Source organism: Artemia sp. Qi Xiang Cuo, chromosome 15, assembly GCF_049724085.1.
Source record: "Artemia sp. Qi Xiang Cuo chromosome 15, ASM4972408v1, whole genome shotgun sequence".
NCBI classification, from domain to species: domain Eukaryota; kingdom Metazoa; phylum Arthropoda; class Branchiopoda; order Anostraca; family Artemiidae; genus Artemia; species Artemia sp. Qi Xiang Cuo.
The window spans coordinates 4590128-4602181 of record NC_142808.1 but is presented as its reverse complement, the minus strand read 5'-3'; positions in this window follow the sequence as shown (position 1 = coordinate 4602181).

The window sequence follows — 12054 nt, the reverse complement described above, 5'->3', positions numbered from 1 at the left end:
CGGCTAAGGCGGTCATGCATCCGCGAATATTATGGAGAGAAATTTAAGGAAAACAAAGGTAATACGAAAACGACTTGGAATATTATAAATGAAATCGTAAATAAGAAGAAAGAGACCGAGATTCATACTAGTCTGATCTTTCATGGTAAATTTGTTAATGGAAATGAAGAGGTGGCTAATTTCTTTGGTGAATATTTTTCTAAGATTGGTGAATCAATAAGTGAGAATCCATACGATGAAAATAATGAAATTAATGAGACGTTTAGTGATGAAAGAGGAGTTGGATTGGAAATGTCTGCAGATGAAACGAATGTTGAAGAATTAAAACAGATTATAGGATTGGTAAAATCAAGTTCTCCAGGGAATGATGGAATTAATCTGAAAGCGTTCAAGCATGTTATGGTATATTTGTTGCCTTGTATTGTTTATTTGATTAACCTTTCTTTGAAGAAAGGTGAATTTCCTACTCGTCTGAAAGAGGCTAAAGTTATTCCGCTTCACAAAGGGGTTCAAAAACTGATCCGTCTAATTGGAGGCCGATTTCAATATTGCCCCTATTTGCTAAGCTGTATGAAAAAGTGATGCATCGACGACTTTATAACCATCTGACTACCTACGGTTTTCTTAGTGATACCCAGTTTGGAATCAGGAAAAACCACTCTGCAATACATGCAGTCCAGCACCTAACAGATTTCATCAATGGTGCTCTCGAAAAAAGTGTACTGTTACTTTCAGTATTTATAGACTTTAGAAAGGCTTTTGACACGGTGGTTCATAAAATTTTATTAAATAGGCTATGCCGTTTAGGGATCCAAGGGGTTATTCTGAAATGGTTTGAATCTCATCTTAACCAGCATATTATTCGAGTCTCTATTAAAAATTCTATTTCAAAAACTTGTATCGTTAATTCTGGTGTGCCTCAGGGTTCAGTGCTTGGCCCACTTCCTTATCTAATTTACGTTGATACCATGCGTTTTTATATATCAGATGCACTTATAACGTCTTTTGCTGATGACATGGTGTTTACGATTACAGCTACTTGTCTGAGCCAGTTAATTGAGAAGACAAATAAAGCCCTCGCTGAATTGATAAGTTTTACAAATTCTAGTTATTTGGTAGTGAATATTTCAAAAACAAATTTCATGACATTTTGTAGAAATGGAGTTTCATGTGTTTTAGATAATAAAATTATTTTAATGGTGAATTTTTAAAGCATTTAAATAGTGTTAAATATTTGGGCTTTAGTCTTGATTTTAATTTAAATTGGAATTCACATTGTGATCTTGTGGCAGTTAAGATTTCAAAAGGGTTGGGTGTGACAAGAAGACTGAAAAATCAACTACCGTCCAATATTTTACTTTTACTTTATCATTCTATTGTTAGCCCTTATTTATCATATGGTTGCATGCTATGGACTAGTAGTTTTATTTCAAGTTTTAGAAAGGTCCAAATCTTACAGAATAAAATAGTTCGTATTTTATGTAATTACATTCAGTATGAAAATAGCACGTTGAATTGCTTTACAAGTTTGAAAATTTTAAATATTTATCAGTTACGGGATTACCAGTTAGCAATTTTTATTTATCAATGTTTGAATAAGTGTTCACCGGAGGTATTTTGGGAAATTTTTAAAGCTAATTCATCTTATCACTGTTATGAGACTAGAAATATGAATGACCTTGCATCGGAGCTCCGGAATACTCAACGTGCTGCATTTCTGCCTCGTTTTGCGGGACCAGGGGTGTGGAATTCCCTCCCGGATGCTATTAGACAAGTTGATAATGTAAGCCAGCTCAAGAGTAGATTGAAGCGTTACCTTTTGGGTTATAATCTGAATGATTAGATTTTTGAATTTGATTAATGTTTGGTTTGAAAATTGTTTGGACAGATAATGGTCGCATTTTCGCGAAATTACCCAGCCAAAGCGCACGGAGTCGGCTCTATAGCCTATCTGATACTTATTTATTTTGTCATAGTTGATTTAGTTAGATATATCTTTTTTCTTTTTTTTTTCTTTTTTTTTCGAGTGTATGTTTTAAGGATGATATATGATATTTCTCACTTGCGATTTCTAGAGTGCAATCCTTTTAGAGTAGGAAATGTTCTTTATGTTGATTTAGTTCAAGTGCTGGTTTTTCCCCGTAAAGAGATAGTTTTTATGTGGATGTAGAGCTTTATAATAATGGATTTGCAGCCATCGTAAACAAACCTTCGGGTTTTTATAGATGGCCGCTCTAAATTTGTTTGTATTTTTTTATGTTAAATAAATTAATTTGAAAAAAAAAAATTTGAAAACTTCTGTTTTGCTTTTACAATTTAGTTTTGTTCGAGCAATGCCATAACGCAATTCAAAAATTGAATTGATATAAATTAATATAATAAAACAGCCCAATTTAAAAGTCAAAACGCCCAAACTATTTTGAAAAAAAAACGAATTCCACAAAGATAGGTAAAATTAATGATAAATTAATTCTGGAAACAAAATAAAAGATGAGGCTTAAGAATATCATCATAATCTTCGTTGTTCAAGCAGCTACCCAAGATATTATAAAGTATGGAGTAATATTCAAGCATGAAAATTCATTGCTAGCTTGCAATAATGCATGGAAATTTTTTATGAAATTGGACCCCAAACCCTTCGAAACCCTGTTTCAACAAGTAACAAGACTAGAGAAAAACACGAATGAACTCAATGAATCGATATTTCAATTCCCAAGGTCAGATAAAGGATTAAAAACCAGCAAAATAATTCATAATTAAGATAATAAAGAATTTCCAATTCCAGTTATCCCCAAACTAAAATCAAAATTCGTAATAGATGACTTTGATAAGAAAATGGCAGAAATTGACATGGCACTTGGAACGAGCACCAAGGAAGGCAGAAGGAAAAGATCAGCGAATAATATTGAATACTTGTCGAGAGACTTTACCGCAATTAAATCCATAGAAAACCCTAAATTACTGACTACAAGGAAACGAAAACCTTATGATAGAAATTAAGCAATGATAAACGAACTACCAAGCCTATGGACTTTCCTCAAAGAATTATGGCAAAGTCCTGCTGAGAAAAACGTCACGAAACGGATATCATCCAAACCAAGAAAGGAAAATGACAACACACAAGATACCAACCTAAAGGAATTAGACAAATCAAGAAACAAGTTCTCAAGTACCCAACAAGATCATGAATATAAAAACCCCATAGACTCAAATGAAAAATATATCACAACACCCACACCTACGTATGAGACCTAAACCAAAGCGGTACAATCTTCAATATTGGAAACGACGGCAAACACAGTGCCAGAATTGATCGCACTTAGCAAAGAATCCCCTGGAAATTTAACTATATCAACTTATCTAGAACCCACGACATTTACAAAATATACTTGGTCAGCAGGGCCAACGTTTACGCACACCCATCCTGTTGGCAAATTTCTTATAAACTCAAGGGCAAGAATCCCGGTAAGACATACCGAAATACAAACGATAAAACTACAAGGGCTTAAGCCAGAAGAAAAGAAAAATAATTGTAAAAAAGAAAAAGAAGATTACTATGTACATAAGAAATGTTGGACAATAGACGGTAAACGTACTTGTGCTAGACTAGCCATGGCTGACGAACCGACAAAAGAAGGTATCAAACCATTACCTAATCTAAATTAGAAAAACGCCCAAAAAGTGTCAACTCATCAAGCCTTCTTAATATTATACAGACAAAGATTACAAGCTTTGTTTGAATTATTTAATACGGAAGTACGAAAATTAAAACAAAGCACCACGAGAATTTTCGAAGTATTCTTTCGAAGAGGTAAATACCGTAGGTCTACAAGCCTAATTCCCATCATCGGAGAACTCGCCTCCCGCCGTTTTGGTTTGACTACGGAGGAAGACTTAAACATCCTTAGGGAAAATGAAAAAAAGTTGAATAATACCACGAACGTAACTTTACACGTCCAGAAGATACAAGCCAGTATAGTAAATTACCAGAGAGGTAAAGTTGAAATGATGTCTAAGAAAATCTCAAAAACTGTAAACGTAATGAATTATTTAAGGAACGAAAAGGATTGCGTGATGACAGACGCGAGCCTTACCATGGTATCACTCGATATAATTACCATGTCATTACTAAATCTAGCGACAGATGTTAATAAGTTCGAGTTCGCATTATTTGCCCCCACGGGAGGAACCTTGTCATACGACCTGGTACACCCTTCTAACCTAAAAAGTATTTTAGATGAAATAAAAACACACCTAACGTTTGGTTTACATTTACTCATGGAGCCAGAAGTATCCAATTTATTTCTTTACTATACCAAATTAAAAGTCCACATCACGGAAAAAATGAACAATTATTCGCAGTAGTAACGATTCCATTGATAAACCAATAATCCATATATGACTTGCACAAAATTTCGACCTTCCCTGCTAATATAAAGAAAACATATAAAGAATATAAAGAGACATATAATATAAATAATTCCTTTATGACTATCACACCTGAAGCAGAGTATTTGCTTGTTGACCAAGATGGAAGAAAATATTCCCTAGCCAATCCACAAGACTTAAAAGAGTGCGTATCATTCAAAAACCTAGTATGCCAGCTTACGTTACCTGTTTTTAACGTCAAATCTGGATCTTGTATGTTAGATATATTTTTAAAAGACACACAACAGGAAGAAATACCTGATTCATGCGAGCCTTGATAGGAAGAACTAAACGAGAAATATTCGTACACCTTAGAAATGATCTTTGGTTAATTTCTGTTCCAAAAGAAACTGTGGGAACTTTGTCTTGTTATAATAATACTGAAAGAATCGATCCAAGTTACAGGACCGAATTACTGTTACAAGATGTGGGTACAATAACCATAAAACAAGGATGTTGACTTGTTCAACAGTTCAACTTGTTCAACTTGTTCAACTTGTTCAAGAGTCAACAGTTCAAACGCTGTTAATAATCACAAGCACAAATATAATAAGTCCTAAAACATTCAATTTTAATGTAATCAATCTGTCGTACACTATTTCCAATATAGACAGCGAGGAAATGAAAACCTCAATATGGTTTAAAATAGAAAAGAACAAAGGAACATTACCGCTTACAAAAATAAGTGAATCATTAGACTCCCAGATTCCCCTATTTACAAATGAAGACCAAAGATTAACGTATGTGGATAATCGATACGGATTATTCTCAACCAATTCCTGGTGGAACATACTACTGACTGTATGTTTTGTATTCGCGATTTCCTTGACTATGAGAACCTTACTGACTTTTAATTATGGAAGAATTTTGAGACTAGGAAGGCAAAAACCAAAGGAAGAACACGGGGAAACGACTAAAATGCAGAAGTTAAACCAGGAGCCCCATGAAAATATCAAAGCCAAGAAAAGGGGAAGACACTAGAAAACGAGGGGGTATAGAGGTCTCCACTCGTCCTTGCTATGTCTAGTTCCCTCATTGTAAGTGTCGTTTACGTAAAACCGTGCGGTTACAACGCTTCAACATGCGTTTCTTAAACAGCACGGACGTGCGTGAACAATGAAGGCATGAAATATGTTGTAAACTGAGACCTCAAACTAAATGATGTAGCGTAACTTATGTTTAAAGGGTTATTTTAAATCTAATTTAGAATTAAATAAGTGTTGAAGGAAATTAAAATAAGGTGTTTGTTATAGCGTATACTAATGAGATATGAGATATAGATAGGACTTACTTAAAGTTAAAGGAATTAATCTCTTATATCGTCGTTATTCTATAACAACTTAGAAGAAATTTCTATGTTTTAGTTTTCCCAATGGAAATTCTATATATTTGAAACCAACATGACACCAAAATCAATATATATATGTAATAATATTAGTGTATTTGTTTAATATTGTCTTGTAGCGTAAAATTCACCATAAGTGTACCAAATCGTATTACTTATTATGTATTATGACTATTCGTTTTAAACAACGTGTGATTCTGCCTAGTTATTTTTATTACAGGAATTAGAATGACCTATCGGAAATCATTCATTACAATACTTAATCCAGTGCAGATACAACCTAGTAACATCTATTTTCATCATCCCTCAGAAAATGAAGAGTACTCGCCATAAATTACAGGCAACGAAGCTAGGACGAAAATTAGGGTTACCTTTTTGATCGTTGTTCCTCGATTACAAACCATATTATGTATCAGGTAACACTATCTAATAAATCTTAGTATCCAGTGCATTATCGAACTATATTAAAACATCAATCCTGAGAACCCCATTGACCAGCACAAGATATAAGCACATAAATATCACCCTTGATAATCTTTATGGACCCTTGCACCATATAACTGTAAAGTTATGATATTTGATGAATCCAAATTATTTACGTGTCGCAGATTCAAGCGTCAAATGCCTTTCGACCATTTTTTGGAATCCATCCTATCACCTCTATCAAATGCGAAAAGTTCCTATCTCTGTTATCCCATAAATGTTACGAGATAATTTCCGAATATGGACTTGGAAACCAACCACTTAATAACCGAAACCTAAATTAAACCCCAGTGACTAACACCTCAGTGTCAATATACTGCTTCCATAAATTAAAGACGATACGCTGAAGGAGTCATTAAAGTTTGATTTCGACCCATTTTAAATCCAAACATCAATCCCTGCGATTAACCAAGGAATCATCGCAAAAGCTAATAGATACAAGCCATTCAAGAAGAAATTTAGAAGCGAAATATGACCTCCAAGTGAACAAAGAAAAAAATTTATACGAGAAATGCATTCTGTATGTGCTTAAAAATAGCCCAAGAATGAAATGCTAAGAAGAGAGTTAACCCATCTATTCCCGGCGCGATCCCAGTGTTCTACCCCTTAACGATGGTAATCTACCCAAAGATAGCAGGTGAGAAAGAACTCTAATATCAAAATTCCACACACCTGTACCTGGAAGTATCATTTTCCGTTTGACATTTAGAGAAAACGTTTCGTCCAAGATAAAGATAACCATGCTCGAACTATTCTGTGAAGAAACTATATTGTAAGTTTTTAAAAAAATTTTGCACAAGACGAAAATAGTGAATGACCATAATTTACAACAGACGTAGTGAGTACACTAAGAGACACGTAATGTGGTGAAGTAGGTGTGAATTTGCATATGCCACATTTTAATAGTTTGGAGAAATCAACAATTTCGATATCTTATCTTTACTATTACATAACGAACATACCTAATGGAAGTGTTTTGAAATTTACCAGTGAAAGTGGTGACATAGTATTTATATTTTAAATCATTCATGTATATACATTGCTAATTGCTTAGATAGAGTTATGTGTAGTATTGCAGTATTACTCCATTAATTTACCGTAGATAGAAAGTATAATAATCCCCTTATTAGCATTAGATAAAGACTTGCACATTTCAATTAATATGATTATTATTACATTATAAATATCTTAAAATAGTAGAAGTATAGCCACAACCACATAAAACAGTTCTCATGATAATGTTTAAAAGGTTAAAAGTGTAGAAACTATGAGTGTTAGATGTAGAAAAAAAATCGTTAATATAGTAGCTAGGCTGTAACCATAGATAATCTTAGTCTGGTGGAGGAACATTAGAAAAGGATATATAATAAAATAAGAAAAGCAACACAGAAATTTTTTAAGCACTCCTGATTAAGCTTAAATAAAGGTATAAAATAATACAATGCCAATTAAAATTACGTAGGACAAATAGTAAATAAATTGCGAATATTTTAAAAGTTCAAGGGCAAGCAAATCCTAATGACAAGACGTCATTAAATAATGGGAAGGGCAATATGTACCGTGAGTAATATGTGATATATTTAAAATATAAAAAATAAAATTGTTTCCTTCTAAGGATACTTCCGATATAAATTAAACTCCCCCTAATTAAGCTAAAATCCCGTTTCAAACATGAGTCTAAATTCTTAGTCAACAAAACAAAAACCGCATTTTATTCTCAGCCAAATAGCCCTTTAAAGTAAAAAAACAGATGATTATATTCACAAAAGAGCTTGATGAATTCCAGAGCACTTTGTAATGCCTCGCAGAAATCCAGACGTTTTGTTTTACTGACCGACAGATGTGAAATGTGGAAAAGTTACCGGTCGAATTACAGTATTAATCAAGAAACCCAGTTTTGAATTTCGCGAAAATACTTGGCAAAAAAAATCACGAGACAATGTCTTATACAAAGTTTCACAGGAAGTTTCAAGTTATCATAGGAATAGGAATGTCTAATCATCAAAATATTAAAATAAATTATTGGAAGGTCAGTTAGCATAATGATTTTAGTTTGTAAACATAATGACAAAGTAGCGGGCCCTCCACAGGAGTTGGGCCAATCGTGAAATAGGTCTTAGGGCGCGAATCTAGACTCGTTTTATATAGTAATGAAAAAGTGTTTTTAGTGAGACATTATGTTCCTACCATTCTGCGATCCACTCTGAAGTTATCATTCCGATTGCATTACTTATATATGTTGCTGTATACATGAAAGCGTAAGTCTCAATAAACCCATCGCTTTTCTGTTTTTTTTGTTTTATTTATATGCCTGTATCTCACCACAAGGTAGAAAACGAGTTCAAATACCTCCATTGGCAAAACTCTCAATGAATCTGATCACCCTACAAGGTTGGTTTACGTTCCTGGATTAATGGCACTTAAACGCAAATAGTTACACCACAAGGCGGTTCTAACGTATAACTATATATATCTTATTTTCTCCCAAAGAGAGTGGCACAATCATAAGTGGTACAGAGCCGGCAACTACACAAAATTCCTCTGGTACATTAGTTTGAGATAGGCTAGGTTAAGAAAACAAAAAAAGAAAAAACATAATTCATCAAAATATAATTTTCTTTGTTTAAGAATATTTTTATATTAAAAATTGTTGTGCTAATTATGATAGGTTTCTAAATACAGCAATCACCTTTGAATTGACCCATTGAACTTCCTCTACATGAGGCTCCAATGTCTCGCTTCTTGTTTTTCGAGCCAATGGAACTAAAAATAAAATCAGATCAAAAAAGGAAGTATAATATTAGAGCCGCCTTGTCCCATTTCCCTGTATAGAAAATTAACTGTCCCTTGACTTGAACAACAAAGAAAATGTATTGGCTTGAAAAATAAGAAAAGTTGTTTCAACTACGATATTCTGCATCGACAGCAGGTTTGTTTTATTCTTTAAATTTATTTTACTTAGATTTGTTTCCTCCACAGCTAGTGGGGCACTGGATAATTCCAGTGCCTCAAAGCAGGCAATATGTGCTATATATCCAATAGTTAGTTCTTCTATAAGTAACAGGGGAAGGGGGGGTCCATTTTGAAGCACTTGCCCTCCCCAGTTTCAAGCGCATGCCCTCTTATTTCCAATAGAATTCAAGCGCATGCCCCCTGACGCCGTGGCATCGCTGTTTCTAGCGGATGGCTTGCAAGATTCCGACCGTATGCCGTGTTTCTAGGCAAAATTTCCAGGTGTTTCAATTAATTGGAATGTGGTCGGGACAATACATAAGTTTATTAACAAGGGGAATTGAGTCCCTCGCACCTGTACAATGCGGTCAGTTTTTTCTATGTGACATTCACGTCCTTGGCAGGAGTTCAATGGTTCGGTCAGGTCAGGTGACACACCTCCTTTGTTTTTCAATGACACATCCCCGTTTCAAGTGCATATTACACCACGTGACGCACCCTCGCCTTTAAAGGATCAGATAAGTGGAGCTATCAACCCTGTAAGTCTTCACACCTTCGCAATGCGGTTACCGGTTCTATTAAAGGGAACACAGTTGCCAAAACTCCATGACACACCTTTCTGGACTCCAATGACGTCACACGACTTAAACCCGTTTCAAACGGAGAGGACTAATATGCCTAACTTTGCGACAGGAACCCATAGGGGAATCCCCGCTTTGCAACGTAATGACAGATCACACCTTATGTAATTATTGTGCAACACTGTCATGTGGTACTTTTTTTACCCGAAAACCGCAAAGAGTTTTTTTCAGTAACTTAATGGCGGCACACACTTTAAGAAAGGTCAACGCATCCTACGCAAGGACGGGTCCAGATGTTCCATTTTTACATTTTTCACCCAAATCTCTCAAGATATTTTCTTTTTTGACGTTTCATTTTTCGCTCGAAACACCTTTCATATTTTTCTTTTTCTAGAGTTCTTGACCCCGCCAGGACTCGAAAGGTCATTCCCTTCCAATGATACAGCATCCAAAGCAAGTGGTCCATGAAATCATTTCCAATATAATTTTATCAGGAACCACATTCTAAAAATAACCTATTGCGTGACAGCTAAGATCCTTAATTTTTTGGTACTCGTTAGAATGATGCCTTAGTCTCCCAATTTAATCCACCCCAGGAAACATTTGCTCTCAAGATATTAATAACGATAAAACGAAAATGTATCGTTTCTTTACGTGGGTTATTAGATTTCACTCTATTCTGACAATACGCCACCACCCCCCTCTAGCATGCAATACTGGTGTAGTAAGGTTGATATTAGATACAAACTTAAGACATGTAAAGAGCTTTTAAGGAAAATATCCATTTCTTTTAGTACCTATTATATTTTCATCTCATCCATGGGAAAAATTCCTTAATGTCTACACCCTAACTTTTAAGCTGGACTTCACCCAACAATAACATTACATGACTCCCCTCCTCCCCCCTTCAGCCCTGACAAGATATCATCTGCAACAAGACATTTTTCAGACATTTCATATTAAAAATTATGTTTTTAAATCCCGTGGTTCACGTTTTTTGCAACCCAAGCCAATCATAATGTCCCACAAAATACTCCACACCACCATGGTATTTCACCTATGTGACAGCGCCCCCCCCGGGCGAGCTGATATTAGTGGTATGTTTAAACCATATTAAGAGGTAATATTGAAAAACTTTTAACACAAATATCCATTTCTTTGAGTTAAACTTATGGATATTTCAGATTATCCTAACAATAGATTCCACCCTCCACCGATCATTCATTTTTGGAAAGCACCATGATAATAGACGCAATTTTTAGGCATTATTGTGGGTTATAAAAGGATAAAAAATAACATGCTTAATTTCAGAAAAGAAAAGGGGAGAGGACTCCAGCGGAGGGGAGGGGTCTGTGGAGGGAGGAGCCCCGTTTTTTGTCGCCAGCTCAACACTGGCCTTTTTATTCATATATAGTTTTTTTGTTACGCAAACCGGTAATTTTCAAGTATTTATAAATTTTTATCCAGCCTCCCTTCACTAGAGTTCTGGCCCGCTTGCTGGTCACCTCCGAGGGAGTGTCAAGTCCACCATGCGGGTTGTCTCAATCCTTAAGCAACCCAGGGCACATTTTTCAGCAAAAATATCAAAACATGCAAAGGCGAGAAAATTCTATTTTGAGAAATTCTTGTTTCCACCCACCCCGTGCGCTGTGGGGAGTTTGGCCCGTGTCTACTCATTCCGCAGGATGGAAAACAGACTTCGGCTAGGCTATAAAGGAGGTTATAAAATGGTCTTGCTCGATATAATTTAAAAAGTAGTAACAACATGAAAATTATCATTGAATTTCTACGACAACCCTTTAACGTCATATCATCCCTGTTTCTTGAGTTCAGCTGGCAAGATTCCCACCCCCGGCAAGATTTGGATCCTGGCAAGATTCCCGCCATGGCAAGTTTTCCACCCCCTTGCAGACCACCCGGGATTCAAGGCGTTCTATTATTTCTTCTCTATTGACAAGATTCCCATCCATTTTTAGCATATTATTTTTCTGGAAGACTCCCAAGATTTCTCTGACCAGGTCTAATATGAATAACGCTAGTGCATCTCGCACGCTAGACTAAAAGGACCCCGTTGGGCTCCAGCACGGCACACACACACGCACACACACACACACACGGGTGCTGTGTAATAACAGCGATGCATATCTTGAGTAAAAATACCTAATAAGAGAGGATTGAAGATCATCTTGCCAGAAGAGTAGATACCCAAACCATTAAAAAGTATACTTATGGTCCAGAGCGGAACGGCACTGTCACATATTTTTT